Raw genomic sequence first — 26,519 nt, forward strand, 5'->3', positions numbered from 1 at the left:
GATTTTACCACAGTATAAAAAGGTTGTTTAATTTGACTTTCTATGCAAAAATATATAGTAAATATGTATTTTATTGGGCCTACTTGGACCTAGAGATTTTATCTAGCCTGAGAAACTTTAGACTTAAAGGAAGCAGAAATTCAATAGACTACTCAGAGAAGCTTCTTTCTTCAAGATGGTTACTTATCAAGAGATCCATTTCTATATTCCATTTAATCTATTTAAAGGGAAAAATTCTCCTCAGATATTGCAATTAGCTCTTGAGTTCTTATCTCAATTCTAGCCTACCCACAGTTAGTTATGTAGTGAGGGAAAAGATAACAGGTGAAAAATTAAAACATTAGAGTAACATCCCCCTTTTTTTTAGGAGAAAGAGAATATCTCTCACAGGTTGTTTGGACCCCCTATGGAAGACTTATAGAAAAAATATGGAAAATAGTGGGTTGGTTGTTTTGCTATGGATGGGCTATTATCTGTACTATTGCAGGGAATATTAATTAATGAAACTACAGAGCTATTTGAATATTTGTATGTTTGTGTGTGTATGTACATACATACACACATACTCTTGTACACACATATGTGTGTGTGTACATGAAAGTTTCCCCTTCCTCTCCTTCTTACCTACTCTCCTCCATTTTTCACATCTATAGCCTTCTCTATTTTTGTTTATATCTATATCTACCTAGGAAGCTGCTAAGATAGAGTGATAGATCTGGATTCAGGAAGATCTGAGTTTAAATTTGGCTTTAGACACTTACTAGCTGTGTGACTCTGGACAAGTAACTTAACCTTTGTTTCCTTAACCCACTGGAAAAGTAAATGGCAGACTCCTCTGATATCTTTGCCAGAGAACTCCATGAACAACATTGTCCATGAGTTAATCAAGAGTCAGATATGACTGAATGACTGAAAAACAACATAATATTTGTACTGATAACTAAATATACACATATCTATAACTATGCTTATATCAATTTTGATTATATATATTTATACTCATATCTATATCCATCTCTTTATATAACTATAGGTATCTGTGTGTCTATTATAGATTCATTTCCATGTATAATTTGTGTGACTTGTACTAGAGAATTTTAGGATTGAAAGAACATCACAGATTATCTAATTCAAGCTATACATGAAATCTCCTTTTCACCATCCCATTGTTCATCCTTCATTTTTGAAGTGGACTAATGACATAAACTATATCTTGACTTGAGTGTGAATTGGATGTGAGGCAGAGTTGCACAAAGTTATCAATCTTACTTTCTCTTTCAGAGTCATAAAAGTCCAGTGGCAAGACAAAAATCAAGATGACTGATGTTAGCCCAGGATGCAATGGATGAAGTTGGTATCGTCAATGTTTGATCAAGATCTAAGGACTTCTCAGCACCTGCTTCAGATGCCTTTTTGGCTATTGGAAGAAATTGTTCTTATCTGCCCATTCCATTGGAGAAAGTCTTCATTCATATGCTTGGGGTATACATCTCCCTAACTCTCCAACAGGCTTGAGGCTTGTCAGTTACTCTCAGTCTGATTTAATTCACTTACCAAGATGCTTTTACTGGTATGTGGCCACTGCATGCTACAACCTCTTGTTGTCACAGGTGAGGGTTGAGTGACAGGTGGACACCAAAGATGGATGAACAGTTCTGAGAAGGGCTCCACAAGCCATTGTGAAGACTCCTTTGAGGAAGAACTTACTTCCTCCTGAAGAAAATCACTGTACTTTGGATTAGTCATGTGTATTAGGAAGTTTTCTTTTCCATCAGGCTAAACATTCTTATTTTTTTAACCAATTTTCAAATAGCAGAAATTCTATGCTCTTCACATCATAGTCCTGCTAAGAACAACCTTCAAATAATCAATGGACTTCCTTTTTGTGATTCTCAAACATAGACACAATTTTCTGATTTAGATTCCAAAACAGGTTATTATGGGGCTTTCTAATACTTCTTATTCTAGATGGAACTCAGAAAATATCTAATATAAATTAGATAAGACCAAAAATCCTTTCTATATCACTAACAAATCACTTAATGAAAATCTCTACTAAGGGTTAGTAACTATCTCCGAAGAGCTTCCATTTCACATTTGGAAAACTCTAAATATTTTATAACTATTCAAGATTATCAATTGCAAAACCATTTCCAGGTTTAAGATGATGATGAGATATACAACACAACTTAATAATATAGTTTGGGAATTTGGGTCTCAGTTTTCCCATCTTTATCTACAGTCCAAATTTAAAGAGTTGAATTACATAGTCTTTAACTTCCTTCCAACCCTAAATATATGAACCTTTGATCATTACTTGTTCTTTACATTGATGAAATCAAAGATTATCTTTCATTCTCCTCAACCTCCCTCCCCAAAGAAACAAAAAAACATCATTAGGATACTTTCTGGTTGCAGTGAGCTTAAATTTATCATCTTTGCAATTTCCATTCATCACTCCTATAACTTTTATCATATGATGATCCTTTCAGTCTTTCCTTCATCAGACTAAATACCCAGAAATGTAGACTCATAGGTATTCTTCAGTTCTTTGACATATTATTGTCCCTTGTAACTTCCTCCCCAAGAATGAGGCAATTACTTCACACTATTAATTTGTAGAAAATTGCTGTAGTATATCATCTTTTTCCATTTTATGTTAATAATCTGAGCTTTGAAAGTTTTAGCAAGCTACTGGGTAATTTGATATCAATTGAGGTTAAATTAAGACACACCTTGAAAAGCAGCTCAATTGTGAAGCCACTCCAATTGAAACTAATACCTTTGGTGGGTTCATCATATGTCAAAGAGATGGAGCTTGCAAGGCAAGCTTCTCTTTTTCTTTACTCTCTACCTTGTGCCTTAGGGAGCTGAAAAAAGAAATTTTAAAGCTCAAATTAAAGGACTTTGTTCTCATTCAATTTGGAGACAGGAAATTGGGGATTGCTTAGCTGAGGGAACTTTCAAAGGATTAATTGAACATATTCCTTGGGTGTTTTTTTTTTTCTCTCCAGTGGATGAGATATACAACAGAACCAACTGATATCTCATCATTAATCAGGATGGTAATTATTTTGATATAAAAAAAGCCTCCATAGTAATACAGTATAATCCAATAACAAGCAACAGTAGTTCCTTTGTGATAAATTGACACTAAAACAAAATCTTAGCAATCTCACATTATTTAGAGGAGCAATGATCAAAGACAGAAAGAGCTAGGCAGCTTCATATATTCTCCACTGATTCAGAGATATTGTCAGTAATATGGAATATGGTTACTACCTGGGAGGGCTAGAGAAAAGTTTTAAACCTCACATTTATAAATCTCAGGTAAAAGTTGGACTTAAGTATAAAAAATAGAGAAAAACAATTCTTCAGTAACCTACAAATTATCAAGGTTGTTTTAAACTCTACTTATAAAGAGTCTCCCAGATCCTTCCAGGACAAATAACAGTATAAGTTAAGAAAGGGGGAAAAAGAATGGAGATTCATTTTACTAGATTAAATAGTAAGAAAATATAGAAGGCTGGATGGAGTTGGCCTCTTATAGAGGGTATTTAGTTTCAGACTTCTCATTCATTTTGTAAGCTGCTATCAAATTAAATTTAAATTTACCTAAAATATTACTTTCAACTTGGCAATGTTAAATGACTTGTCCAGTATTCCACAGATAGAAACTGTTAGGTCTGAGGCCAGATTTTTTTTTCTTTTTTCTTTTCCTTTCTTTTTTTTTTTGGCTGAGGCAATGAAGATTAAGTGATTTACACAGCTAGGAAGTATTAAGTTTCTGTGGCCAGATTTGAACTCAGGTCGTCCTAACTTTAGGGTAGATGCTCCCACTACTGAGCCTATAAATGCATATAAAGAACCTCAAATCTGGAATTTCTTTGATCAAAAATATTCACTGACTCCCCATTGTTTTCTTGGCCTGGCATTCTAGGCCTTCTATAATCTAACCTATTTCTAGAAAGTTCTCATGCATATTAAAATATTATATTAACATTCTCTGTCTCTGTCTCTCACTCCCCCCCACCCTTTTCTCAGTCACTCACATGCAGTTTCTCTCTCTCTTTCTCTTCTCTCTCTCATTCTCTCAATACAGTTTTCTCTGTCTCTGTCTCTGTCTCTGTGTCTATGTGTGTAGGAACAAAAAACCTAGAAACCAATCTATTGGATCATAAATATAATTAAATATGATTGTGCCACAAAATATTACAAAAATATGAAATTCAGAGAAATATGGAGACACAAGAATTGATGCATATAAAGAACTAGGAAAAATACATTCAATTACTAAATGATATAAGTTAAAAGAAGAATCAAATGCCATGGGAAACTATAGCTATAATTACTAATTTTAGCTAATTGTGATGAAGAAGTAAGAAAATCCACCATTTTTGTTTTGTTGAACAGGTGGGAGGACTAAAGACAATGTCAAAATGTATGTGATCCTATGTTGCTCTATTTTGCTCAACTATTTTTTTTTTGGTCTATACGCTGATTATATTTAATTATTTAAGTGTATTTTTCAATAAGTACAATACATCTTAACATTCAGATTGAAACTCCAGACTTATGAGTAGTAAATCTGGAGGGAATTCAAATCAAAGTCTTCTTATAACTCCCTGGGTTGGACCCTGATTAATGTCCAAAAAAATTCAGGGGAGGTTATACCAATTCTGGACCAATAGGTTCCACCAATTGCTCTAAAAATATGTTATACCATTACCATTTAATATATTAATTTTCCCAAAAAAGAGTCTTTTGAGAGTCAGGTTATGTAGAATGAGCTATAAAATAAACTGGAAAGCAAGAATCTGTCAATAAGAGAGGGAAGGGAGAAGAAGTTAAAATATACTGGAGTTAGCCTGTGAGTTCCTATTGTTAAATTTTCAGTATGGGCATTTACACTTGGGAAATAGTTAAACACTACAAATCAGGGCTTGATTTATTGTTTTGTTGATGGTCTAGATTTAAGAAAGGGATGGGGAAAATGTTATTAATGAAAATTAAGTTTAAAACTGTGATGTATTTTTTTTTTAATCATCACATCCCTATATTCAGGCCCTAGCTACCCAGGAGGAATGAAACCCATTTTCAGTCCATCAGCAGCTCATTTGAGAATATATGAATTGTTTCTGTGCTTGCCTATGCTCTTGATCAGTCAGCTTAAACTCCATTGCTTCTTCTGAAAATATACCATTACCTGCCTTATGTTGAGAATTTTCTTCCTGGCAAAAAGTAGATGTTACAGGGCTATAGGCAAAACAGCAGCCTCTTGGGAAACCAGAGTGAAGGAAAAGAACAAAGAAAGAAATAGCATGATGCTATTGCCAGCAGTGGATACTGCACCCATTCCCTTTCAGCCCTTTGCTTCTTTGGATCGATATGGTTGCCTATGACTTTTTTTCCCCTATTAAGAGTAAGAAAATGTAAACAACAAGAGTAACCTTTTCTTTTTCTTTTTCTTTTTCTTTTTCAAAGAATTTGTGTTGGAGCAATGGATCTAGGGAATGTAAGCTTGAGAGCAGCAATAACATCTGGGGGTTGTTGAAGAGGGGAGCAGTAGTGAATACTTTTTCTGGCTATTTTCTGTGCCTGGCAGACTCTGTGGTGTCCCTTTTCTGTTGCCTTCAAACAATGCTGGTCATTGTTTTCTGAAAATATACTGATTTTTATTATCATCATTATTGTCATCATTATTATTGCTTTTCTCTGAGTGACCTTAGAGAGCAAATTTCCACATATTGACAGTCACTGAATGCGAGTGCTTTAGAAACTTTATGAAGCTGGAGTTTGCTGAGGTCACCTGGTTTTTGAGGCTGCGTGGGCAGGGCCCCTACAGTTACAGAGAAATGGACTGAAATTACCTTCATGTTCCATTCACCATCCAAGCAGATGCATTTTCTCATTATATTCTGTTTCACAATGAGAACAAGTCAGAGTAGTTCATATACATTATTGTAGCAGGCAGAGTCTCTGAGTGCCCTTATCTACTCAATGAGAAAAAAAAAAGGAATAGAAGTTTGGGTTCCCATATTTCAGGATGCTGTGAAAATTGATATCTTTCATTAAAGGCCAAGGGGCTCTATTACACCCCAAAAAGTTTCCTGTCAGGTGTTAAGTTTACTTCCCAAAACTTGTCTGGGAAAATTAATGAGGTAAGTTTTTACCCACCATGTCAGGTAGTTTTTCCATTGCTAGCTGTAAAAAGCAGGTAGCAATCTCACTCTACCTTGAAGGCATCATTCATTATAAATTACTTGCTTTCAATCATGAATAGAACACAGTGAAGGGGATAGCACCAGAGAGGTTCTTCTCTGAACAATTTTAGAAGGCAAGAAGAGAAGGATTAAGTATACATGTTATTTTCAAACTTCCTCAGATGAACTGTTTTGACTTCAAATAACATGCTGGTAGCTGGTTTCTTAGGAGTTATCTGTGGCTAGACTCAATACTGTTTCTTGACATTATTTCTTGATAAGAGCCGTCATTTATGAAAGAAGGAATCTTCTCTTTGGTATGGTGATTTGAAGAACTATATTATTCTGAGAGTGATCTCATAACTTTCTACATATTATCTTGGTGCAAGATTTTGAAGATCCTAAGGAGCTTGTTTTCCATTCTAAAAATGCAGTCATTTGTTTATTTGTTTGTATAGTCATCATTTATTTGTTTGTTTCTTTTTTTTCCCATATGAATGACATGACAAAGTACTCACATACAGGATTTGAAAGTTTATCAAGCATTTTTAACAAGCATTTTCCTGTCTAAGAGACAGGAAGAAAAATTATGGTTATTCTCATGCTTTGGAGATAAGAATGGGGTTGATTGAGTTACTCCATCATATCACCCCACTCTACTTAAAATAAGTGATAAGATGCTCTGGTACCCTACCAAATGAAAAGGATCAATCATAGGCATTAAACTAAATCTGAAAAGCATTTGGAAATAGACTGACAATTGCACAGGAAGGAAAGTTCTAATAAATTAAGAAAACTTGATCATGCCCTAGTAGTCATCTTTAAATTATCAAACAGGTTGAGAAGGGAGTTATTGTAGAATATAAAGAACTTATAGTGTTCCAATAAATTCCCTGAGAAATATTTGCTTGCATGGGGACCAGAGTAGGGGACAGGAGAAAGGCTTTGGTTTTGACCTTGACCTGCATATCCTTCCTCTTTTTCCTTTGTATGAAAGAGTGCATTGCAAACAGATATTAACTTCTTATGTTCTCAATTGTGTGCAAATGACATTTATAGATTAACTGACAATAAGGCTTACCTTGGGAGCCCAGGAAAGATTGAATATAGATTCATGGCTTCATAAAGAATTCGGCAAAGAAACTACACTTACACCTAAGGAAAACTTTCTGAGCATTCCACAAGTGTGTGACAAATACTTCAAATAACCCAAAGTATGCTACTTCTTCATTAGAGGTGCTTCTAAACTTAAACCAATTTCCCCCATATTCTATATATACTTGTAGAATAGTATGTTACAGACTTTGGGATGTATATTTTTTGTTTTATTTTTCTTTACCAATTATTTTAACTATTTTCTCTCAGTAAATATCCCTTTTTCAATTACTTATAGTTAATGACAAAAATATTCTTAGTGTATACTCTTGAGAGGAAGGCCATTTACATTTGAGAATCAAACTCAGCTCCTCAGGAATAATCCCAGTACTCTGATGGGGGAGAGTTACTTAACTTGGCAGACTTGATTTATTATTGTAATAAATAATTATGACAATTTTCCTTCTCTCAGCCTTAGTTTCCTTATCTGTATAATCCACATAAATTCTGGGGATAACAGCCACAATTATATCATTAAAAATGTTGAAGGTGTGAGGTCTTTAGATTCCAAAATTCAATGTTTTTTCCATTAGGCCAAACAACTGGTCTATTCAGGACACATTCACATGGAATTTTTGGTATTATCTAATTTGGACTCAGTAAATAATACCAGTTAGTTCAGGTTAAGACAGGACATTTGGCAATAAACTTTTTATTTTGATCCTGAGTAAAAGGAAATAGAAGTACTTAAGATGGTCATAAACAGACATATGATTTTCTTGTTGGTCATGAGAATTCTCAGTTCCCCCTGATTTTATATGAAACTTGGAATTTCACAGGAAATCTCTTTTTTAAAAAAAATAACTTTTTATTTTCAAAATATATGCAAAGGTAGTTTTCAACATTAACCCTTACAAATTTTTTACTATCTCCCTTCTCCCCATCCCCTCCCCTAGACATCAAGTAATCCAATATATGCTAAATATGTGCAATTCTTCTATATATAGGTTCACAGTTATCATGCTGTACAAGAAAAATCAGATAAAAAAATGAGAAAAAATGAGAAAGAAAACAACAGTACAAAAGGTGAAAATGCTATGTTGTGATCCACATTCAGTTTCCACAGTCCTCTCTCTGAGTGCAGATGACTCTCTCCATCACAAGACTATTGGAATTGGCCACAATCATCTCATTGTTGGGAAGGGTCATGTCCATCAGAACTGATCATCATATAATTTTGCTGTTGCTAGATACGATATTCTCCTTGTTCTACTCACTTCACTTAGCATCAGTTCATGTAAGTCTCTCCAGGTCTCTCTGAAATCATCTTGCTGATCATTTCTTATAAATCAATAATATTGCATAACATTTTTATGCCATAAATTATTCAGCCATTTCCCATATGATGGACATTCATTTTCCAGTTCCTTGCCAAGAAAAAAGGGTTGCTACAAACACTTTTGCATATATGGTTCTTTTCCCCTTTTTTATGATCTCTTTGGAATATGGGCCCAATAGAGACATTGCTGGATCAAGGGGTATGTGTAGTTTGATAGTCCTTTGGACATATTTCCATATTGCTCTCCAGAATGGTTGGATTAGTTCACAACTCCCCCAATAACATATTACTGTCCTGGTTTTCCCACATCCACTTCAACATTTATCATTATCTTTTCTATAATCTTAGCCAATCTGAAAAGTGTGTAGTGATACCTCAGAATAGTCTTAATTTGCATTTGTCTGATCAGTAGTGATTTAGAGCATTTTTCATATACTTATAAATGGCTTTAATCTCTTCATCTGAAATTTTTTTATTCATATCTCTTGACTATTTATCAGTCGGAGATGGCTTGTATTCTTATATATTTGAGTCAGTTCTCTCTATATTTTAGAAATGAGGCCTTTATCAAAATTCTTAGATGTAAAAATGCTTTCCCCAGGTTTCTGTTTCCTTTCTAATCTTGTCTGCATAGATTTTGTTTGTACAAAATCTTTTTTAACTTAATATAATAAAAATTATCCATTTTGCATTTCATAATGTATTCTAGTTCTCCTTTGGTTACAAAATCCTTCCTTCTTCACAGATCTAAGAGGTAGACTGTTCTTTGTTCTTCTAATTTCCTTCTAATATATCACTCTTTATATCTAAATCATGAACCCATTTTGACTTTATCTTGTATAGGGTATTAGGTGTTGGTCAAATTCTAGTTTCTGCTATACTATTTCCAATTTTCTCAGCAATTTTTGTCAAATAGTGAGTTCTCATCCTAGAAGTTGAGTTCTTTGGGTTTATCAAACAACAGATTACTGTAGTCATTGACTACTGTGTTTTGTGAATTTAACATATTCCACTGATCAACTACTTTATTTCCTAGCCAGTACCAAATAGTTTTGATGATTGCTGTTTATAATATAGTTTTAGTTCTTGGTACAACTACATCCCCTTCATTTTCACTTTTTTCATTAATTCCCTTGAAATTCTTGACCTTTTGTTCTTTCAGATAAACTTTGTTATTATTTTTCTAGCTCTGTAAGGTCATTTCTTGACAGTTTGGTATGGCACTGAATAAGTAGATTGAATTAGGTAGAATTGTCATTTTTATTAGATTAGATCAGTCTATCCATGAACACTTGATATTCTTCCAATTGTTTAGATATGACTTTATTTGTATGGAAAGTGTTTGCAATTGAGTTCATACAGTTCCTGACTTTGTCTTAGAATGTAAATTCTCAAATATTTTATATTATCTACTATCATTTATCTATTAATCTCTCTTTTATTTTTAATGGAATTTCTCTTGTATCTCTTGCTGCTCTTACCAACTTTGTTGGTAACATATACAAATGCTGATGATTTATGTGGGATTATTTTGTATCCTGCAACTTTGCTAACATTTTTAAATGTTTCTGGTAATTTTTTAGTTGATTCTCTATGATTCTCTAAATATACCATCATATCCTCTGCAAAGAGTGATAATTAATTTCATTATCTACTCTAAGTCCTTTAATTCCTTTTTCTTCTCTTATTACCAAAGCTAACATTTCTAATACAGTATCGAATATTAATAGTAATAATTATCAACCTTGTTTCACCTCTGATCTTATTGGGAATGGTTCTTGTTTCTCCCCATTAGATATGATGCTTGTTTATAGTTTTAAATAGATGCAACTGATGCACAGGAAATCTCTAAGCAGCTTCTTGCCCAAGTCTAAATTGACAGAGTTTTATTGTCTAACCTGATCAACTAAATTGGATTACTGTCATATTTTTTTTTCATTTTATCATTTTTGGAACATTTTGGAACCAAAACTACTCTCTTTTTGAGTAGGAAAGACTGGACATACCCACATAATCTCTATGCCCTAAATGTAGTAAACATTACAAAGAGGCACAGATGAGTTCATTCAATTTATCAGGTTACAAAGAAATGGGTATTTTAAGACCTTGGACTTTTTTTAAAAAGATGCTAATAGTTTAAAATACCCAAGGTTAAAATGAAATAACAAACTCTTCAGAAAGCTAAGAAAATTTATGGTATGACTAATTTAATTCAGATTACTTACTATCATTTCCTCCTTCACAGAAGTGTCTTTCTCTCTGATGTATTCACTAAGAGAAGATGTGGCAATATCTGAACAAGGAAAATGATAGTCCCTTACCTGAACATCATTTGCTTTTATCAATTCTTCCCAGGTGACAGAAATTAAGAGATAACAATTGTTACTTAATCCTTAAGAATTTATCTTTCAATAAAACACAGACTAGGCAACACATCCTCAGTGAAACTCCCTTGATTCCATACACCCACAATCACCCACCTAATAAGTGTTATTTCTCTTTCAGTATAGTAGGACTTAAAAACATATTAGTTGATGTTTAAGAATAAATGTTAAATTCTGAGACATTGTCATAAAATTCAGGAATTGTGGTATTTGGACAAAAGTTGAGTGCAACTAAATAGGACAAGTTGAAAAAAAATCAAACTCATTTGTCTAGAAATAGCAAGCAATGGATAACACACTGGACCTATACTCATGATAACTTGAGTTCAAATCCAGCTTTAGAGACTTATTAGATTTGTGACTTTGACAAATCACTTAATTTCCATCTGCCTAATTTTCCTCAACTGTAAAATGAGGATAATAATGACATCTACATTCCAGGATTATAAAAACAAAATGAGATAATGTTTGTAAAGTGCTTAACACAGAGCCTGGCACAGACTGGCACTCAAATTCATTTTTTTTCTTTCCTTCCTGGTTTCCTGCAATTATCATCACTAGGATTTTAGAGAAGAGAAAAATGCCTAGATTTAGTAAATTATATATATATATATATATATATATATATATATCTTTATATGTAGATATAGTTCTAGCACTATCTATTTTTGTGTATGTGTGTGAGTATAGGTAGATGTAAAGCAAGAAAAGCAGTCAAAGAGGGGATCAAAAAAACTGGAAAATAGCATCTAAGAAGAAAGATAGTAATAATATAAAGATATGAAATGCCTATCACAGTTATACAATATAATAATAGTAAGTAGATTGAATTAGAGATATTGTAAGTACTACTGAGACTAAGTCATTGGTAAATCATGACTGTAATATGGGTTTGGAAGGATATATCTTATTCAAAAGCAATATAATGGATAAAAGGATTTGTACAGTAGTATTGCATATTAACTAAATATGCTTATGTGAGGAAATCCAGGAATCTGATGGAAAAAATATAGTATAGATCATCTGAGTTAAGATCATTTATTAGAAAAAGAGATGTGATATTTTCATGGGAGTATTCTAAAGACTTCTTGTTCAGAAGCTGAATCAAAGGAGAAAGAAAAGAAATACATCACATCTGAAATAGAAGGACATTATTTAATAGTCTTTTTTTTTTTTTTATTTAATAGCCTTTAATTTACAGGATATATACATGGGTAACTTTACAGCATTAACAATTGCCAAACCTCTTGTTCCAATTTTTCACCTCTTACCCCCCCCCCACCCCCTCCCCTAAATGGCAGGATGACCAGTAGATGTTAAATATATTAAAATATAACTTAGATACACAATAAGTATACATGACCAAAACATTATTTTGCTGTACAAAAAGAATCAGACTCTGAATTATTGTACAATTAGCTTGTGAAGGAAATCAAAGATGCAGGTGTGCATAAATATAGGGACTGGTAATTCAATGTAATGGTTTTTAGTCATCTCCCAGAGTTCTTTTTCTGGGTATAGTTAGTTCAGTTCATTACTGCTCCATTAGAAATGATTTGGTTGATCTTGTTGCTGAGGATGGCCTACGATCCATCAGGACTAGTCATCATCTATATTGTTGTTAGTATATAATGATCTCCTGGTCCTGCTCATTTCACTCAGCATCAGTTCAGTGTAAGTCTCTCCAGGCCTTTCTGAAATCATCCTGTTGGTCATTTCTTACAGAACAGTAATATTCCATAATTTTCATATACCACAATTTATTCAGCCATTCTCCAACTGATGGACATCCATTCAGTTTCAGTTTCTAGCCACTACAAAAGGGCTGCCACAAACATTCGTCACATACAGGTCCTTTCCCTTCTTTATAATCTCTTTGGGATATAATCCCAGTAGTAACACTGCTGGATCAAAGGGTATGCTCAGTTTGATAACTTTTGAGCATAGTTCCAAACTACTCTCAAAATGGTTGGATTGTTCACAACTCCACCAACAATGAATCAATGTCCCAGTTTTCCCATCACCCTCAACAATCATCATTATTTTTCCTGTCATCTTAGCCAATCTGACAGGTGTGATATGGTATCTTAGAGTTGTCTTAATTTGCATTTCTCTGATTAATAATGACTTGGAGCATCTTTTCATATGACTAGAAATAGTTTCAATTTCTTCATCTGAGAAATTGTCTGTTCATATCCTTTGACCATTTTCAATTGGAGAATGAGCTGATTTTTTATAAATTAGAGTTAATTCTCTATATATTTTGGAAATGAGGGCCTTTATCAGAACCTTTGACTGTAAAATATTTTCCCACTTTATTGCTTCCCTTCTAATCTTGTCTGCATTAGTTTTGTTTGTACAAAAACTTTTCAGTTTGTTATAATCGAAATTTTCTATTTTGTGATCATGTAATCTCTAGTTCTGCTTTTGGTCATAAGACCTTCCCCTTCCACAGGTCTGAGGAGGTAAACTATCCTATGTTCCTCTAATTTATTAATAATTTCATTCTTTATCCTAGGTCATGAACCCATTTTGACCTTATATCTTGGTGTCTGAGCGTTAAGTATGGATCAATGCCTAGTTTCTGCCATATTAGTTTCCAATTTTCCCACAATTTTATCAAACAGTAAGTTCTTATCCCAAAAGCTGGGATCTTTGGGTTTATCAAAGACTAGGTTGCTATATTTGTTGACTGTTTTATCCCTTGAACCCAATCTATTCCACTGATCAACTAATCTATTCCTTAGCCAATACCAAATAGTTTTGGTAACTGCTGCTCTATAATATAATTTTAGATCTGGTACAGCTAAGCCACCATCATTTTGATTTTTTTCATTAATTCCTTGAAATTCTTGACCTTTTGTTTTCCATATGAACTTTGTTGTTATTTTTCTAGGTCATTAAAATAGTTTTTGGGAGTCTGATTGGTATAGCGCTAAATAAATAGATTAGTTTAGGTAATATTGTCATCTTTATTATATTTGCTCGCCCTATCCAAGGCATTTAATATTTTCAATTGGTTAGATCAGACTTAATTTGTGTGACAAATTGGTCTGTAATTTTGCTCATAAAGTTTCTGATTTTCCCTTGGCAGATAGATTCTAAATATTTTATATTATCAGTAGTTACTTTAAATGGAATTTCTCTTTGTAACTCTGACTAGTTGGATTTATTATGTGATATATAAGAATGCTGATGACTTATGTGGGTTTATTTTATAAAGCAACTTTGCTAAAGTTGTGGATTATTTCTAATAACTTTTAGCAGAATCTCTGGGGTTCTCTAAGTATACCATCATGTCATCGGCAAAGAGGTGATAATTTGGCTTCCTCATTGCCTATTCTTTTCGCTTTAATCTCTTTCTCAGCTCTTATTGCTATAGCTAGCGTTTCTAATACAATATTAAATAGTAACGTGATAGTGGCAACCTTGTTTCACTCAGATCTTATTGGGAATGGTTGCAGTTTGTCTCCATTACATATGATGCTTACTGATGGTTTAAATAGATGCTGCTGATTATTTTAAGGAAAGTCCATTTTTCCTATACTCTCAAGTGTTTTTAATAGGAATGGATGTTGGATTTTATCAAATGCTTTTCTGCATCTATTGAGGATGATCATATGGTTTTGTTAATTTGGTTATTGACATGGCCAATTATATTGATAGTTTTCTAATATTGAACCAGCCCTGCATTCCTGGTATAAATCTACTTGATCATAGTGTATTATCTTGGAGATGATTTTCTGTAGTCTTTTTGCTAATATCTTATTTAAGATTTTAGCATCAATATTCATAGGAGATTGGTCTTAATTTTCTTTCTCTGTTTTTCACTACCTGGTTTAGGTATCAGATTACCATGTCTGTGTCATAGAAGGAATTTGGTAGGACTCCTTCATTCCCTATTTTATCAAATAATTTATATAGCATTGGGGCCAATTGTTCTTTAAATGTTTGGTAAAATTCACATGTAAATCCATCTGGTCTGGGGATTTTTCTTAGGGAGTTGTTTAATTGCCTGTTCTATTTCTTTTTCTGAAATGGGACTATTCAAATTACTTCTTCCTCTTTAGTCTGGGAAGTCTGTATTTTTGGGTAGTCATCCATTTCCTTAGGTTATCAAATTTATTGGCATAAAGTTGAGCAAAATAACTCCTTATTATTTCTCTAATTTCCTCTTCATTTGGTGGAAAGTTCTCCCTTTTCATTTTAAGACGACTAATTTCATTTTCCTCCCTCCTTTTTCTAATCAGATTTACCAAAGGCTTATCTATTTTATTGGCTTTTCATAGAACCAACTCTTAGTTTTATTAATTAGTTCAATAGTTTTTTACTTTCAATATTTTAATTTCTCCTTTTAATTTTAAATTTCCAATTTAGTATTTGATTAGGGTTTTAATTTGGTCGTTTTTAGTTTTTTTATTAAGCCAATTCATTAATCTTTTCTTTCTCTGTTTTATTCAAGTAAGCCTCTAAGGATATAAAATTCCCTCTTATTACCGCTTTGGCTGCATCCACAAATTTTGGTATGATGTCTCATCATTGTCATTATCTTAGGTGAAATTATTATGTTATCTATAATTTCTGCTTCACCCAATCATTCTTTAAGATGAGATTGTTTAGTTTCAATTACTTTTTGGTCTATTTCCCCTAACTTTTTGTTGAATGTAGTTTTTTATTGCATCATGATCTGAAAAGAAAGCATTTACTATTTCTGCTTTCTTGCATTCAATTTGAGGTCTTTATGTCCTAATATATGGTCAATTTTGAATAGGTTCCATGAACTGCTGAGAAGAGAAGTATATTCCCTTCTATCTCCATTCAATTTTCTCCAAGATCCAACATACCTAATTTTTCTAATATTCTATTTACTTCTTTAATTTCTTTCTTATTTGTTTTGTGGTTTGATTTGTCTAATTCTGAGGTGCAAGGTTGAGATCTCCTACTATTACAGTTTTGTTGTCTATTTCTTCTTGCAACTCTTCTTATCCTTTAGGAAGTTGAGTGCCATACCACTTGGTGCATATATGTTTAATATTGATATTGCTTCATTGTTTATGCTACCCTTTAGCAGGATGTAGTTACCTTCCTTATCTCTTTTAATTAGATCAATTTTTACTTTTGCTTGATCTGAGATAGGATGCTACCCTACTTTTTGACTTCACCTGAAGCATAATAGATTTTGCTCCAGCCTTTTACTTTTACTCTATATGCATCCCTGCTTTAAATGTGTTTCTTGTAAACAACATATTGTAGGGTTCTGACTTTTGATCCAGTCTGTATCTGCCTCCTCTTTATGGGAGTTCATCCCATTTACATTTACGGTTAAATTACTAAATCTGTATTTCCTGCCATCCTAATAACCCCAGATTGTGCTTGCCTCCCCAACCCTCTTTCCCCTTTTAAACTTATGTACCCCTCTTGTATCACGATACTTATCCTCTTTATAATCCCTCCCTCCCCCTTTGAGTCTTTCCCCTTCCTTCCCTTATTACTCTTTTCTTTTCCTTTTCCTCTCCCCGTTTTTAATGGAGCGAGAGAATTTTCTCTAAAACAAATGTCAATTATTTTTCTTTGAGCCAACTCTGATGAGGTAAGATTCACACAATGTTCCTCCCCTCTCTAAATTCCCTCAGATTGATAAGTTTCCTTTGCCTCTTTGTGGGATGTGGTTCCCTCTTTTATCCCTCCTTCCACCTTATTCTGCCATCATCCCTTTTCCATATCTACTTCCCTTTTATGTTATATCAGTTACAATCAAATTATACATGTATTCTTTTGTATATCCACAACGAAATACAATTCTCAAGAGTTATTTTACCTTTTCTGCATCTCTTGAGTTCTATTCTTGGAGATCAAATTTTTGTTTAGTTCTGGTTTTTCTTCAGAAACAAATGGAATTCATTTGTTTCATTAAATATCCATCTTCTTCCTGGAAGAAAATGCTCAGCTTAGCTGGGTAGTTTATTCTTGGCTGCATCTCAAGTTCTTGTGCCTTTAGATATCATATTCAGGCCCTTCTTTCGCTTAATGTAGAGGCAGCCAGATCTTGGGTGATCCTTATTGTAGGCACCTCGGTATTTAAATGGTTTTTGGCTGCTTGTAAAATTTTTCCTTAATCTTATAGTTCTGAAATTTTGCCTACAATATTCATGGGGTTTTATTTTAGGGTTTCTTTCAGAAGGTGTTCGATGAATTCTTTCAATGCCTATTTTACCTTCTGATTCTATTACATCTGGGCAGTTCTCTTTGATGATTTCTTGTAAAATAGTATCTAGGCTCTTTTTTTCATCATAGTTTTCAGAAGTCCAATAATCCTCAGATTATCTCTCCTAGATCTATTTTCAAGTCTGTCGTTTTGCAAGTAGATAATTCGTGGTTTTTCCAGTTTGTCATTTTTTTGTTTTGCTTGACTGATTCTTGCTGTCTCAATGAATCATTAGTTTCAATTTGTTCAGTTCTAATTTTTAAGAATTATTTTCTTCAATAGCTTTTTACTTCTTTCTGTATATGTCAATTGAGTTTTGAATGTATTGTTTTGGTCTGTGGAATTTTTTCCATTTCACTAATTTTTTTTAGTGAATTATTTTCTTTTTCAATTCACAGATCCTACTTTCTTAGCGTGTTCTTTGTCTTTTCCAGTTCATGGATCCTACTTTCTTGCAGTTCTTTGTCTTTCCAAATCACAAATCCTACTTGTAGTGAATTCTTTATTTTTTCAATTGTATTTCAGGAAGTTGTTGCTCTCTTGTAGAAGCTTCTCTTTCCTTTCCCCATTTATCTTCTAACTCTCTTTTGAGACTTTTAATGGCCTCTTCTATGAAAGCATTCTGTAAAGGAGGACAGTCTGATGCATTTTTGCTGTTTGAGGTCTCTTCAGGTTTGCTGACCTGCTCTTTTTCTGCATAGAAGCTGTGATTGTTCTTTTCATCTTTTTATTCATGTTTTAAAAGCCTTTAGGGTAGGTCTCTAGGCAAGGGGGTTACCAGCTTCCTCTGCAGAATAGGGAGAGATGTAAACCGATTTCTGGCTCCAAGGTATGGGAGTGCTCTGTGAGGAGTTTTCCCTTCCCCAACAGGAGGTGGATTCAGCACTGGCCGAGCTATCAAACTGTAGTAGGGCTGAGTGGATTATCGATTGCCCTAGGCTAGAGACTAAGTGGTGAAAGTGTCACCGCCCAGGCCGGAGCCTCTTGTGGGACTGTGGTATGGCAGCTGACTGCAGAACGCAGACAGCCACAAACTCTGCCTAGTGTCTCTGCCTGATGCAAATCGGCCCTGGAAAAAAGCTCCATGGCCCCAAGCCGAGCTCCCCCCCTGCAGATTGGAGGCTAACCGGGCTCTCCTCCTGCCGTGCAGGATCTACACTGCCCAAGGAAAAGCCCTTACTGCGGGTTGGGGCTGCTGCGCTGTGCTGAGATCTGTCCTTCACCCCAGTCTTGAGACTCTCCTAGGAACCTAATTTCTCTCCCAGTCTCTTGATCTCCCCCTGGCCCCAGAACCAACCTTTTTTGGCGAGACTGCAGATTTTTTGGCTGGTGAGTTGTTCTACTTCTTATCTTTACAATTGTAGCAGTCAAGACTATTTTTGAGGCTTGATATATTATTGATAAAGAGGGTAAGAGAAGAGCTTAGAAAGACGGGTGTGTCTTCTCCGCCATCTTGGCTCCGCCCCCCTATTTAATAGTCTTAAACTATCTGGAGATTTCTTGAAATCTCTTCCCTTCCAAAAGCATGTAATAAATTAAAGATTACTACTACTAATATTGTTATGCTTCAAAATGTAGAGGCAAAAATTGAAGGGAATACTATTTTGTTCCCACTTCTGATCAGCAAGAGGAAACTCTCTGGACATGTTCTGACATTGAGTCTACTTTTGATGAGGGTCAATTTTAAATGGTTCAAAAAAAGAAAAAAATATTAATATTTTGCAGAAATATTTAGCATGAGAAGAATGAGAACCTCTTGAGAATGAAATTCTAAAGACACATTCAAATAACGAGGAAGAAAAAGGATTATATTGTTGAACTGAGCTTTCATCAACCAGTTCAATTTTTAATAGACAAGTATAATAGATGAAAATAAGAGCAAGTAATTGAGGATGAATGCAAAAAAGTAAAATAGACCTATAAAAAAGTGTCAGTAGCTCCAAAGCCCAGAATAAACTAAAGTTGGTAATGATAGCTAAGGACCACTAAAAGATAAATTTAGATGTGTCAGGGAAAAAAGGATCAAATTAGGGATAGGACAGCTCCCAAGTGTAAGGGCATGATGATAATGGATAGTGGTAAGAATGCTGAGTTCCTCAATTCTTAGTTTGCTTCATTTTCTCAGACAAGGAAAAAAATGAACCAAAGGAGGAGGGGAAAGAAAAAAAAAACTCACAAGGAATGGAAATGAAAAATAAAGAAGAGCGGATAAAACAACATATAGCTATTCTAAATGAGTCCAGAGTCTGATCATAGACTACATTCAAAGGTATTAAAATAAATAATAGATGTGATTGCTCATTCACTAATAGTGATATTTAAATAATATTGAAGAATAAGACAGGAGCAGTTTGATTGGAAAATGGCACATAACCCATTTTCAAAAAATGAAAGGTTGCATATCACACGTCATTAGATTTGCCTTGTATCCCTGCAATTCTAGTACATAGAACATTCTAGAACAGTTTGTAAGCATTTAGAAATAGATGCAATGATCACTAGTAATATGGGGAAACAGATTCCTGGAGCACTCTGTAAATTGATAATGACCCATTAATAACAATTCTTTTGACCTACTACTAGTTCAACTTCAAGAGGTAGAATTTGTTTCTAAATCAACATTACTATACTATTTATCTTACTGATGTGTTTCCTTTTTCTCCATAAAGATAGCATCAAAGAATATTTCAAGTGCTTTTCCAAAACCTAGGTAAACTAATATTCTAATCATGTACCAACTAAGTTTTTTTTAAATTAAAAATAGAAATGTGGCTAGACTGGCATGACCTTTACTTGCATTTGCATTTTGTAGTGATCATTTCATCCTTTTCTAAGTGCTTACAAACTATCTCTTTAATAATATGTTCTAGAATTGCAGGGATACAAGTTAAGTCTAATGACCTGTGATATGCAATCTTTCTCATTTATTAAATATGGGTTATGTGCCATTTGCTAATCAATATTTTAATCAATCATGCTAATAAAGAGATGAAATGGACATTTGTCAAAGATGTAGAACTTGGTAAATAGAAATAATGTGGTGGATGACAGAATCAGAATCCAAAATGTATATTGATATCCTAAAACTTGAGTCAAAGAGAATGAGAAAAAATTTAATATTGTCAAGAAGTCCTACACTTGGATTGAAGAAAATCAACTTAAAATTCAGAATTGGAGAAAGATGTGGCTAGACAACAGTTCTAGAAAAAAATTATGGTGATTTTATTAAGTTGGTACAAATCAATGTAACTCAAGATGAAAAAGTGAAATTGAAATCTCCAGAGTGAAGGTGATCATTAAACTAACAATGTTTTGAATGAGCAAAATGAATGTTGTGCTGTATTCTCCCTTCCCCTGGTAAACTCTCATCTAGAGTACTTTGTTTAGCTGTGAGTGTTACATTTAAGGAAAATCATAAATGAATTAGAGAGTATGGGTGCTTTTTTGTGTCATGGATCCCTTTTTTGTGGTTTGAAGAATACTAACTTCCCATTCCTACAATACCTTTAAATGAAAAAAATGAAGTACATCAACTTACAAAGGAAACAAATCACATTGAAATCATTTTATCTATGTATATATGTATATATATATCTCCATGAAAACATAATGTAAAAATATAGATGTATATACACATGTGGATATTCATGTGTGTATAGATGTAAATTCACCCATGTATAGATAAATAGATAAATGATACATTACCAGTTATTGAAAGACAAGATGGTGAATAGATTAGAGAATACACTATATGTGATATTGTTTTATTTTTTTTTTTTCAGGAGAGACCTATTTTGCATGTAGAAGATAAGATTTATTGAAGTTCACAACAGATAATTTTATGTGATTGAAGGAAAAATTCTTATAGGATGTTTAGATTTGTTCTATCTGACCCCACACAACAGAACTAGGAACAACTGTAGTGAATGAGACCTTGATAGAACTGAAGATGGTCCATTTTGGCAATGATTTTTCAAAAGTGATAAGAAGGTAGATTTTTTCAAGTAAAGACTATCAAACTTAAATATGACTGCTGGCAAAATTTTAGAACATAACATATTTTTAAATGCTTAGAATTAATATTAGATTGATTTCATTTCTTTTGGCAAATCAGCCCAAAGTAAAGCAATCAACTCTGTTTAGTTTCTAATTAGCTTTCTTTTTTTTTTTTTTTTTTTCTTTTTTGGATTCTTAATATTGACAAAGCAAGGCAACATAGATATATTCCTCTTGCTCCTCCCCTCCTCCCCAAAAGACACAGGTCATTTTTTATTTGATGAAATGTGATGAAATTACACTAGTCATTAAAATGGATTTTGACTGTCCCAGTGATCAAATCCCAGTGATTATTATCAGACAGCATAGTGTAACCTAAGAAATGCTAGATTTAGAGTAATAATTAGGACTGAAATCCTGGGTCTCCCCTTTTCTACCTGTGTGACCTTATGTAATATTCTCCTCTAAAATTTTTTTAGTTTAGATTTTGACTGTCCCAGTGATCAAATCCCAGTGATTATTATCAGATAGCATATTGTAACCTAAGAAATGCTAGATTTAGAGTAATAATTAGGACTGAAATCCTGGATCTCCCCTTTACTACCTGTGTGACCTTATGTAATATTCTCCTCTAAAATGTAAAGTTCTCTGGGAGGAGGTTTCTTGGGGGGTTTCTGGAGACAGCCAGTAATCACCACAAGTGCAGCTAGGGATTAAAGTCCAAATCCTTTATTGTTTCCTTCAAAATCTTATCTTCTTCACTTGGGGCTTGGCTAGTTTTCTGGAGGCCTTCCAGATCATGGTTTCAATGTTCTCCACAGCACAGCCTGCCACCACTTCTCTGTCTTTCTTCGTTCTGCCCAATTGCCTTCTCTGGCTTGTGAATCTCCTGGAATGAATCCTGGCTGAGTCTTCTGACTTATATATGCTCTCTTAAAGGTGTGAATCTTGTAGAACTCTAGCAAGTACTAAGTACATAATCATTGTCTCTGTCAATTCCAGTGACTTAGTACCTTGATTCAAATTCTGGCCCATAACATCTCCTTGTAGGATCAGATCAATCATACTAAATCATGCTAAATTAGATAATTATTGTCTCTATCAATTCCACTGTCTTAGTACCTTGTAAGAATCTTAACAACCTTAGGTAAACCATTTTAATTCTGGGGTCCTCAATTTCCTCATCTTTAAAACAAGGTGCTTGAATTAGGTGATTAGTGATATCCCTTAAGGTTCTAAATTCTAGTAGCTTATAATTCACCTTATCCTATAGATGCTGTCCTGTTTATAGATAGTATCTGATTAGATAGTTTATGTTTATAAAAATAGTACTCTGATTAAAGAGGAAATCACATATCAACATGGCTTCAGACTTGCCCAGTAGCAACTTTATGAACTTTCTGTGAAATTTTGAAAATAAAAAAGAAGGGAGGAGACCTTAATTTTCTGATCTGGCCCCTTGACTAATTCTCATTAAGTAAGCTTAAACTTTCTTTTGGCCTACAGCCTGTGGACTAGTATAGTAGTTTCTTGAATGATATAGATAACACAAAAAATGTGAACTTTATTTAGAGCTGAATCTTTCTCTAGCTTATTTAATAGGAACCTCTTTCAAAATCCAGTTAATATTTAATGAAATTCCTTTGCCTAAAGGGGATGATTGTGAACTGATCAAGGAATTTGTGTTTTAATTCAGCCTTCCCCATTATTTTTATTGTAAGTATACTATATTAATTCCAAAATTGCTATGGAAAGACACGACACAGCATGACATTGTGGATAGAGAGCCAGTCTACCTTCAGATTAAAAAAAGACTCCTATTTATAACAGTTAAAGCTCTTTTTAACCTGGATATTCCTCACTATTCCAAGCTCTTGCCTTTTTTGTTGTTGTTGATACAGCAATGTTGCCCTAATTCTGTTTTCCTATCTCACTGCCTTTGTACTAGCCCTCCTCTCTGCCTGTAATTATCTTCCCTCTCTTTAGTTTCATCTCTTCAAGATTCTGCTCAAATGGCACTTACTACAAGAAGTCTCTCTCAGGTCACCAAGCTGCTATTATAGATTGTCTTCCCTTTGTTCTTTATATATCTTATGTAGACCTAAACATTTACATGCTATCCTCCATTAGAATGCAAGCTTCTTGAGGGCAGATTTGTTTTTGTCTTTCTATACATCTCTAGCTCTTAGTATATAGTATATCTCTAGTTTTTGACATATAGTAAATCCTTAATAAATATATAATACTGGGTTCAATTTCCATCTCTTGTTCATACTGTCTGAGTGACCTCTAGAAGTTCTCTAAAACTCTCAACATGCTAAGGAATTCTCTAAGATAATATTACTTAGATAATGTCAGTATATATTAGTGGGAGTTTTCTTATCTAGGACCTCTCTATGTGAATAAAATTGTAGGTCTTATCCCTATTCCACAGAAAGATAGATCTACTTCAAAAGGAAACAATTTACAAAATCATGCTATCATATTTAATATTTTATGAATTCCTAAAGCTAAGTAGCAACCTGTATGATCACAGTAATAAGAAAAGTTTTACTCACAACTATCATAAATTATAATGATGAAGATAAAGATGATGATAGTTAAAAAAAAAAAAAAAACCTCTCAAATCTAAGCTGATCATTCATGCTATGGGGAAGGGGTGAAAAAAGGGGATTAACAACTAGGTCATAAATCATTCTATGTGTCCAGTCTGGTAGGTATAAAAATCTATTAAAATCCTAACATTCTGGCCAGTTGGGTTTGTCCTGAGCTTTTTTAGAATTGCTTACCTGTTATCAAGAAATCAAATAATAGGGAGTCTTCCTGACTCATAACTTGAATGAAAACAATGACAGAAAAAATTCTTTATATATCGACTCTAGTAAATTGGCTCAAAAGAAAAAGAGAGATGTAATACAGTGTCCCAGGACTATTAAAATAGTTTATTATCAATTTAATGGTTATTTAATAAAATGTCTGCAAATATAATATTTATGCTTTTTTTTGTTGGTTATTATAAAGCTTTTGGTTCAATTCTGCACTAATAGACTTGTAATGGGCTGAAGATCTTGAAGCTCTCAATTGCACTAAGGTCCCAAGCACTTGAGGCTAATTAGCAATTGGATAATACTCTATTAATATATGCTTGGAGAAAGAATGGTCCTGCCCACTCTCTGTGCAAGTTTTATGTGTTGTATAGGAGATTGCATAGAGGATTTGGGGGGTGTGTGGGGGGGGGTGTGTGAGAGCCAGAGGCACTGCTGGCTGGATTTGTGTTGCTATTGCTCTTACTTCATTATCACCTTTCCCCTTCACCTCTGCAAAGAATAAAGGCGAAGTATTTTCCCTTATCCTGACTTCCTGACACCGGCTGATTTTAAAATACGTGATCATCTCATAGACTGTTCATGTATTACAAATATATACAAAAAACACCACAAGTATAGTGAGAATAGTGCAGTATTTTATGTCCACATGGAAAACTGATCTCTTCCCAAAACATACTATCAATTTAACATTGTCAAGAACAATTGACTTAGCATCTTTTAGGAAGATAGCTTAAACTAATTATAGTTTTGTCTATTCCTCAGGACATTATGTTTTCTAAATAGAATTAAACATAACTCCTAATTTAGCAAGAAAAATCAATCCAAAACATCTTATTAATCATTTAAAATACCTATATAACATTTTGGTATGTGTTTCCATGCGAAAAAACACACACACATTATAAAGCTCTGTTATCTCAATGAATCTTTATCTAGTGATGTCAATATGTCAGCAGTTACTTAATAAGTATAAAAATCTTTATCTCCAGAAAAGATAAAATTTGAAGGCTTTGAGCTTGAATCTGGAAGTCCCATTGAACGAATGAATGAAAGCAATACAATATATTCCTTGGTTCTTCTTAGGGAAGACATAATAATTACCATAATAAAATTAAAGGGAATTTTTTGATTAAGTATGTAAAAAGACTTAATGACATCTTGAAATTAAAGCCAAAGGAAAGAAAACATTTAAAGCAATCAACATCTATGTTATTATGTTTTCCTGTACATCTTTATTAATCAATAAATGGGTCTATAGGTGGAAAATATTATCATTAAAATTTTCACCATACCAACAGAGCCTCTATCATCCTTAGGTATCTATATAAAGATCAGTAGTACTTCTTTTGCTGAAAAGAAGGAAGCTGGAGATATATACATACATACATACATAGATACATATATATGCATATGTGTTTATACACATAGAAAGATATGGATATGTGTATGTACATATATTCTTAAATTAAATGAAAACAGGTAAAAAAAACGAAGAAATATTATTTTTAAAAAATAAAACATAATTTCTTCAAGTGCTAATCCTGATAATGTTTACAAAACTCTGGATTTGTCAAATATTAACCTAAGCAATTTTCTTCTAGGGGAAACAAAATGTCTAAGATCCAAGAATGGAATGAAAAGACCTTTCACAGGTAACACTGTAATGTCAAAAGAAACTGAGCAAGACAGAGATTAGAGACCAATTCAATAGTTTATTAAATGGAGAGAAATACTGGGACCAATGGATCCCAGGGCTAGACGAGAGTATCATCTCAAAGAGTCTAGCCCCGAGTATTGGGACAGCAAGCCTTTTATGGAATAACAAGAACATTGACATAATGCAGAGAGATATTGACATAATGCAGAGACCTAGGTGGGGATAGCCTCATAGATGGAGGTTACTGATATTCTAATGACATTAAGGAATGTCTATAACACCTTTATCTCAGCCATTAAGAGGGGTCGGTCATAACCTTAAGGCAGAATACGAAATAGGACAAATGGAGGAACTGGTCACCCCATTAAAAGTGACCTTTGTCATTACAACATTTGAATGAATTCAGCTCAGTTTGTTGATAAAGCATTACTGAACAAATGGCTAAGCCATGTAGATTTGTTTGTGGAAAGAAGGATTTTATGATTGCAATTAAAGACCAAGTTATTGCCACTAGACATTAAAGTACAGTTATCTTTAAGGAGTACAAACTTAGTGATCAATGAAAGTCATTCAAGGAAATGATAGAAACATGACAATACATCAATGAAGGCTATAAAGGTTTAGTACTTTCTGAGTACCTAGCAAGACTCTAGAATTATATATCAGGAGTTTGCTACCCTTCATGGACTGACAAATCATCATAATACAAAAGCATACTATACAATACAAAATACCATCATAGATCAAAATGTTGCTCCATGATTATCTATGTGTTATATTGGCCAATAAACCCTTAAGAACAATGTTTTAAA

The sequence above is a fragment of the Sarcophilus harrisii genome, chromosome 2 (assembly GCF_902635505.1).
Source record: "Sarcophilus harrisii chromosome 2, mSarHar1.11, whole genome shotgun sequence".
NCBI lineage: Eukaryota > Metazoa > Chordata > Mammalia > Dasyuromorphia > Dasyuridae > Sarcophilus > Sarcophilus harrisii.